This window comes from Falco rusticolus, chromosome 2 (genome assembly GCF_015220075.1).
Source record: "Falco rusticolus isolate bFalRus1 chromosome 2, bFalRus1.pri, whole genome shotgun sequence".
Classification (NCBI taxonomy): domain Eukaryota; kingdom Metazoa; phylum Chordata; class Aves; order Falconiformes; family Falconidae; genus Falco; species Falco rusticolus.
Window position 1 is genome coordinate 79,825,745 of NC_051188.1, and position 8,206 is coordinate 79,833,950.

The window sequence follows — 8,206 nt, forward strand, 5'->3', positions numbered from 1 at the left end:
GTAGCAAAATGCAGCAGCTTATTTCAACGTGATGAAATACAGACAGAGATCCTGTGAGGCTTCCAGGCAGAGAGGCTAGAGATGCAAGCCATCCTCAAATCAGAGATGGTGGCAGAGCAAAGAAGCTGTTCACCACCTCCAGAAGGTGGCTTGCAAAGGAACCGGTACAGACTCTTTGCACAGATGATTTGAAGAATAATGTCTCGTTGTTCCTGTGCTGGCCCTGTATAAAGAGCATTCACACAAAACCAATATTCAGGGATTGCTGTCTTGTTCTGTCCTGTTCAAAGGTTATCAGTCACACAAGACAGGGAAGCAGTGTGACAGATAAGATGGGTGACAAAGGATAAACAACCCCAGCAGACCACCACCCTCCCCAGGCGGCAAGGAGTCTGTCCAAATCACTGGTGACTTCCCAACAATTGTTGTGCTTGCAAAACCCATCACTACGCGGGCTAACCCGTTCTGATTTCCTTAAATGCTTGGCAGGCACAAAAGAGAACTAACCCCATGGACTGAAATACACCTTGCAAGCATGTACAGGATGTGAATTCATTCAGCTATTTGTAAATACCTGGACAGCATGTAATTAAAAACCTGTAATGGGAAGAATTTGTTACGCTGCTGGCTTCAACACCAGCATGGGATGTCTGGTGACTGGTCTGGAAGGTGACAATTTCAAGAACTAAGTTTTTCCAACCAAATGGAGAAGAGCAGAGGGGGAAGGGGTGCTGGGTAAAGCCCCCTTCCCCATGACAGGAACATGTCCTGTGGGAATGAGCAGGGACGCGTGTGAGGCCAGGGTCTGGTGTGGCTCGGCTTGTGCTGGAGCTGGGGAGTCCTCACTGGTGGCTGGACCCGGAGCACAGGCAGGCGTGGGCACCCTCGCTGGCTGGGGAGGGCAGTTTCTGGCCCCCTCCTTATGGAATCGGCAGCGGCAGAGGTGTGCGTTCACCGTCGCACGCTCAGTGTTCGCTTGCACCCGCAGTCACCGCCTGCCTTCTCTCGTACCACCTACCTCAGAAAACCAGGGGAGAGTAAGAGGTGTCGTTCCCTAACCTTGTCAGTTGTCACCCAGCGACATTTCTCAGCCCTGAGCTGCAGAGATTGCTGGTGGCCCGCAGGTGACTTGACGCGGTGCCGCCTGCAGCTTTGGATGCCAGGTGGGAAGGGAGCGCGCGGTAGTGTTGCGGGGCCGTGCCACATGCCAGGCCATGCCACATGTCGGTGGCATCAAGTGCTCCACCTCACCCGGGCCGGCCCTCCACTGCGCTGCGGTTTTCTGCACATTGTGCAGGCAAGAGGCAAAACTGCGGAGCGCTTGGGCTCTGCCGGTGGCGGTGGCCGCAAGGGTCGGCCCATCCCCGCAGGGGAGCTTGCCAGGTGTGGGTCGGGTGCCTGGGGAGGGACGTTTTCCCTGTTGAAGGTGCCCTTCTCCTCTCCTGCTTCCCTGTCCCTGCAGCAGCTGATGCAGGATCAGAGCAGGAAGGCATCCCGGCTGCCCTGGCTCCACGCAGAGCACATCCCCTTGTGTCCCCAGCACACTCCCTTCATGTGCTCTCAGTCTGCCCGCTGCAAGGCCCCAGACCAGTGCAGCATTGTTAATCCCCGACAGCCCTCCAGCCATGGGAAAAGTCCAGGTTGGGGGTCCCATCCCACAGGCACCAGCTAAGGGCCATTGGTGGAGTGGCCGTGCCGAGGGGGACAGTGCAGTCACTCGGATGCCCTTAAGCCCCAGGCCCAGCTGCGAGGTGCAGTGTTTCTTCAGACGTGCTGAGCTCGCACATCTCTGGCCGAGGCTCAGCAGAGCCCTGGGCAGGGTCAGCCTCTGACAGCCCCATTTGACAGGGCCCCTTGTTTCATCTTGAAAGGCAAATTCACCTGCTTCCTCCAAGCGTTTGCTAACCCTTCACCTGAGTCTCATCCACTCACTGTTGTTTTGCAGTCAAACAGCATCAGAGAGAGCAGTAGAGAGGAATGTGAAAACATCAGGGGTGGGGGGGGTGGGGGGCGGTGGGGCGCACTTTTAATGTTTCCAGGTATACCTGAGGCCACGGTGGCTGGAGAAAGGCTTGTCTGGCCCCTGGCCCAAGTAACACCGGATAACACATGAGGAAAGTATATGCATACTTATCAGTAAAGTTTTCAAACGCTTTTTGGTAAAATTGATTTTATTCAACCCCTTGAAAGAACGCAACTAACACTTGTTAGCATCTCAGCCTGATGAAGCTCGGTTTTTTTATTAAAGTATCCCTGCATATATATATATGTGTCTCTGTATATCTATATACATCAAAGTGTTCAGAAGACACAGCTCTGCTGTATCCTCTGTCTGTCTCCAGCAGTGGTAAGAGGAGAGCACAAGTGAGGGGACAGTCACTGACACACAGTTTGGGGTATTCCTGCGGAACTGGCACTGACAGGGGTCATCCCTGGGCAACTGCTCCATCCAGGTGGCTGTGAAGCACTGACCCTTGGCTGCCAACATCCTCACATGGGTCTTCAAAGCTTTGCTTTAGAGGATGGAGGCACGAGAGGGGTTTGTCTTCTAAGAACACGGCCATGTGCTAACCCACCTACTCTTCCCACGTAAGAAAAGCCTGGAGAGGGGGATGTCAGCCAATCTTCTCATTTGTGTCCCGCCGCTTTCAACTTGATGGCATTACAGGAAGCAAAAACCTGGCTCCTGGGAGGAAGTTTATCCAGCGAGCTTATATAAAGAGACTATTAAACATAAATACATACAAAAGCACAGTCATCTTACAAATAAATAAGTAACTACATTTGTTCCAGTTACATGCTAGCAGCAGTCAGTCTAAACTCTCACAGTCCACTGCCATGGAACAAACCTTGCAACAAAGAAAGCTCACCCGCGACACACACTTTGCCCTGGCGTATAAATGACAGACAATGCAGCATCTCTCTAGCACTCTGCGGCACGGCCATAATAATTGCCAAGTTCTCTAGGACAGATTGAAGCGCTTAATGCTTTCAGCGAGAATGCCCCACGGTGCAGAAAGCCTTCTGCTGCCAGAGAGGCTCCCCTGTCCTCTGCCTTTGACTGGCGGAGGGGAGACGTTCACTCCTTGCTCTCATGGTCTCTGCACTGCAGCTGGCCCCCCTTGGTGGGGCAGGTGCAAATCTGGCCCCCCCGGGTGGTGATGGTGCCGGCAGGCACTGCCATCTCCTCCTCATCATAGCAGACACAGCGAGGGCAGCCATCGGCCACAGGGCTGCCCACAGCCTGGCAGGTGGGGGGCAGGCGGGGGCACAGTGGGGTGCAGGTGATGTCCCCGCTGGGGTGGCAGGTGCACAGCTTGCGGGCGAAGTCGATGTAGAAGGAGCGGCCAGCGGGGACATGGCCACTGGCAAAGCCTTGCATCTCGCAATCGCTCTCCAGGTAGGGGGGGCACGTGCAGGGTGGGGGGCAGGGGGGGCAGCAGCCCCCAGCTGTGGTGGTGGCCAGCTCTTCCACATCCCTCTCAGGGCACAGCGTGCAAGTCCTGGGGTCGCACATGGGTTTTGGAGCCACGCCGCAGAGAAGGAGGCAGACGAGCAAGAGGTGAAAAGCACCAGCAAGAGCCATGATTCTGGGGAGAGAAAGGGGGAGATGGGTGCAGGCATCACACTTGGCACAGGCATACCAAAACCCAAAGTCTGGACCCACCCCACCCCCACCCGCACCGACCTGAGGTTTGAAGCGAGGGGGATACAGCCGCCACTCCCTGACATGCTTTGGTTTGTAGCTTTGTAGTTTGTGGCTTTGGTTATCTGCGGATTCCTGGGACTAGGATGGTTTGCTCTAAAACATAAAATCTTGTGCCTGAACAGTCATCCTGGCTTGACCAAGGTGTCCTCCACCCACCGGCTGTTCAGATGGCTGCAACATGGGCACTGGGTCAGCGAAGTCCACATTGCAGCACACACCGAGCTTTGGCACAGCTGCCCTGGCTGGCAAACGGTACTTGTTCACCCCTATATAGATGCTAAAGTTTACGTTTCAGTGACTAAATGCTCCTGGCAGGCATTTGGCCACAGACACATGAAGGGCTCAGAGAAGCACTGTCTGCTTTGGTGGCTCACCCTGTGGCTATTACTGCAGTTGGGACCCTGCTCCTCCACAGACTGGGTCTGGGTGTCCTGCCTCTCCCAGCTGCCTCAGTCCCTCACGGGAAGCCAAGCGGGTCACCTCAGGCTTGTTTCAGCTTGTGAAGCTTTTCCTTCATAAGCAAGATGCTTCTGATGTTGGGCACTCCTGTGTGACTCTGCTCTTTGCCTCCTTCAGTTTTTTTTGGCCAGCCCGTTTTTAAGTGGAGAGTTGTTCATGGACATGAAATCCCCTCCCCGTGCCTGCTCTCTCCTCCACTTACACCTCCTAGGAGGCACAGCACTGCCTGGCAGCCTACGCTGACTCCCCTCTTTGTTTTATGGCTAAGGACCCTTTTTTTAGACTTCCACCTTTTCAAGACCCAACATTTTCCCTAAATGGTGTATTTGTTAACCCCGATTTCCTACTCTTGCAGACATGCAACTACTTGCAATTACTTCTTAACGTTTCTTTTAAACAAGAATATTTCCAAATTGCATAACTATAAAGAAAAAGCTTGAAAGCATGAACTCCATCCATCTTCAATTTGAAGAACTATGGACTTTAAAGCTTTCCTCTTTTTAAAGCAAACTCTTTGTTTGTTGAGAGTTCCTGGTAGCTGCTTGATTCATCCTTGTTGTAAGTTACTGTTCTGCCCCTTTGTTTCATTCACACATTTTAATCTACCATTACTTTACCACCGTTCCCAGCAGACTGGTCGCTGTGCCGAGCAGCACGGAGCCCAGACCCGCTCCTGGTGGAAAGCCTGTGCCGTGCGAGGATGCCCCTTCCACAGCCCCCCGAGAGCTCCCTCCCGGCTGCCCCAGCTTCAGCTGCCGGGTCCCTCTGGGCTTCGCACACAGACAGAGCAGGGCACCACTGCCAGGCACCATTAAGTCAAAGGTTTTGCACACCTGAACCTCTGTCCAGCCCTGGTGGCCCCACTCACCGCCGAAACCCCTGACCCCCACCTAGCAATGAAATCAGGCTTCTTCAGCAGAGCCCATTTCCAGCAAAGCCACAACGTGGAGTTTGATGTTTAGCAGCTGCAGTGGCAACAGCCTCCTGCTTGCGCCAGGCCACTTGTCCTAGTGAAATGTTCGCCCTCGCCCTTAGCTCTGGAGAACCAGGCTGCAGGCTGGCCACGGCGCTCCCCTTCTGCCCCACGCCAGGTCCCGGCCGTGGCCGCGGCTCGAGGCGCAGCACAGCGCTGGTTACCTGCAGGGTGGCCGGGCAGCTGGGGTGGGTGCTGGGGTGGGTGCTGGGGTGCGGAGCAGGACCCGCCGCGGCAACTCCGGTCTTCGGTCTTCACCCTACAGACTGCCCGAGCCCTCTATTTATCTACTGCTGGTGGTGCGGTGCGGCTCCACCAGATGAAACACTGGCGGGGGTGGGGGGTGGGGGGTGGGGGGGGGCGGTAGGAGGTGGAGGGGGTGGAGGGGGTGGAGGCGGGGAAGCCTCCCTAACACAAAAGGTGGCTGGGCAGGGCCAGCAAGATGCTTATCTTGCTAGGGTTGTTGCATTGGTCTGTCTGACCGCAGACTAATCCGGCATCTCCCAGCCGTCTGCAGGTCTGGCATCTCCCCACACACCCTTCTTTGCAGACTTCAGCCAGGGTTTCTGAAGCATCAGGTTCTCCCTGAGCTCTGCAGACTCAGGGGGACATGGAAGCTAGTGTCCAGAAGGAAAACAAAATTAGATAAAAGCTCTAGCACAGTAGCACAGGTGGAAGGACAGCCAGCTCTGGGGTAGTGCACCCCACAGTGCTCCCCCTCAGAATCCAGAGGCTGGCATGGACCTTCTCAGAGCACACATTTTATCCTTGTCTCCATGCAGCTTCCCAGGGCAGGGCAGCCCTCACACACCGCTTGACACACACCGTTTGAAGCACTTTGGGCCCTGCATGGCTGTTCTCCTCTGGATTAAGCTGTGGGGAGCCAAGGCCAATGTATCTTAGCGGGGGAGCTAAATGTGAGCATAACCCCTGTGCCCTGACTGTCGTGGGCAGCCCGAGCTCCCCTGGGGCCATTTGCTCCCTGGTATGATAATGTCTTAGCCTGAAGTACTAATTGAGCTTGTTGGAAATGTGCCCCTCAGTCTTGCAGAGCAATGGGATGAAGAGCAAAGACATCTTGCAGCAGACGGGACTGTGGGGAGCAGCAAGAGTTTTGGAAACATGCACTCCCCCATATACGCGCGCACACACGCGTACCCCTCAGAGCAGGGGGTGTTTGGGAGAAGAGCGTGGGTTGATGCTGCAGGACTGGGCTCCATCTCCTGCACCAGAGCTGGGCACTGCTGCCCGGCCCTTGGCCTCCTCCTGTGGCGCCACCACCCCCCCCGCCCCCTCCGCCCCCCAGCTCCTTAAGCCTGAAAATCCCCGTTCCTCTAGTAGGTATGTGGGAGCCCCGTACCCCACAGAGCCCAAGAGCACTGAGTTGGGTGGCCGCCTCTCCCTGGACACATGAAATACTGATATGGCCTTGGTATAGCCTGGATAGCACCAGCTGTCCCTCCTGCCACCCCGAATGCCCAACTCAGGGGTGCCAGTGGGGCAGTGCTCTGTCCTGCTGAGTGCTGCAGGCTGCATTTGCATCCTCAGGGTCACAGCTTATGGCAAACTACAGCAGATACCATTCTGACATCCCTGGCCAGGGCAATGCCACCACCATCAGATGTGCCTGCTGGAGGCAGCCCCCAGGGTCAGGGGCTGGAGGGCCTTGGGAGTGCACCCCGGTGAGCCTGGCTCCAGCCCAGGTGGTGCAACCCTGAAATGTCCAGAGCTCACACTCAACTTTATTAGTTGCCAGTTCATAGATAACATACAGAATCTATTGTAAATATTCATAGTTAATATTCAGCAGTTACTTCACCCCTGCTGGGATGCAGCTGCCTGTCCCGTAGCCTGCCTGCAGCTAGCAGCCACTGCCCCACATGCTGCTGCTGCTGCTGCTGCTGCTGCTGCTGCTGCTGCTGCTGCTGCTGCTGGGAGCACTGGGGTTTGGGCTGAGCCGTAGGGGCCACGCAGACTGCAAAGAGGTTGAGAGCGGCAGAAGCCTGGGCTGTCATTACATGCTGCTGGCCTGTCTGTCATCTGGGGTTTCAGCTGGCTGTTTTTTGAGAGCTGCTGGATTTTGCCCACCCGGGTAAAAGCACAGCCCCACACACTACATGCTCAGCACGCCGGGCAGCAGCCTGCTCTGCAAGCAAACATTCAGCTCAGATGCATCAAATACCGTATTTGTTCCTGTTCAAACTCACAGTAATGGAACATCTTTTGCATAAACATATGCCATTTCTGAGAGTCCAGCCCATTAGCATGGCTAGTCCCCCACAGTCTTGGGTACTTCCAGACCACTGAGAGAGCTGTCTTAGGCTCTGGTTTGCACACACACGCACATGCAGCAGCAGCAGCCTGGAGCGCTCATTCCAGCTGCAAAGCTCTCCGGTGTGACCCCAGGCACCCTAAAGCTTCCCTAACCCCCTGGGAGAGACCTGCTGTGCATGCAGGGACTTATTTCCGTGTGCACTTAAAGCAGCCTGTTCTGGGGCAGGGTGGCAGCAGTCTCCAGGCGCAGGCAGGTCACCCTCTTTGAAGGTGCCCACGTGTCTGGAGCAGCCCACGGACCTGTGTCACACCTAACCTTAAAACTCATGAGCCGCCTTCGGGGCAAGAGCTATCAGATTGGGGTGCTTGCTTAGGAGGTGGGGGATCTGGGAGCTGGAGAGGAGCATCCCAACCCCCAGTGACGGGGAGGTCCCTGTGGAGAGATGTGCCCTTGACTGTCGGGTGTAGGCAAATCTTCTCTATCAGTCAGGTCTACTGCATATTACAATCAGGGTTGTCAGGAAGGGTCTGGCATGTCCTGGGCTTCAAAGTGGTCCAGATTCAGACTCAGTTCTGGTCTTCATGGGGCACTTCAAGACTTCTTCATGTGAGTTTGGAATACCTGCGGGGACTAATATCCTTCAGTTTGCAACAGAGTTGCTAAAAGAAATACAATATAATGAGGTTGAGCTAATCGGTTTTTACGTTTTGTGGGCAAATGTGATTATTACTCAAGCAAAAACTTGCAGGTGGTCTGATACAGCTTGTGTCACTCAGGAAACAAAAGACAG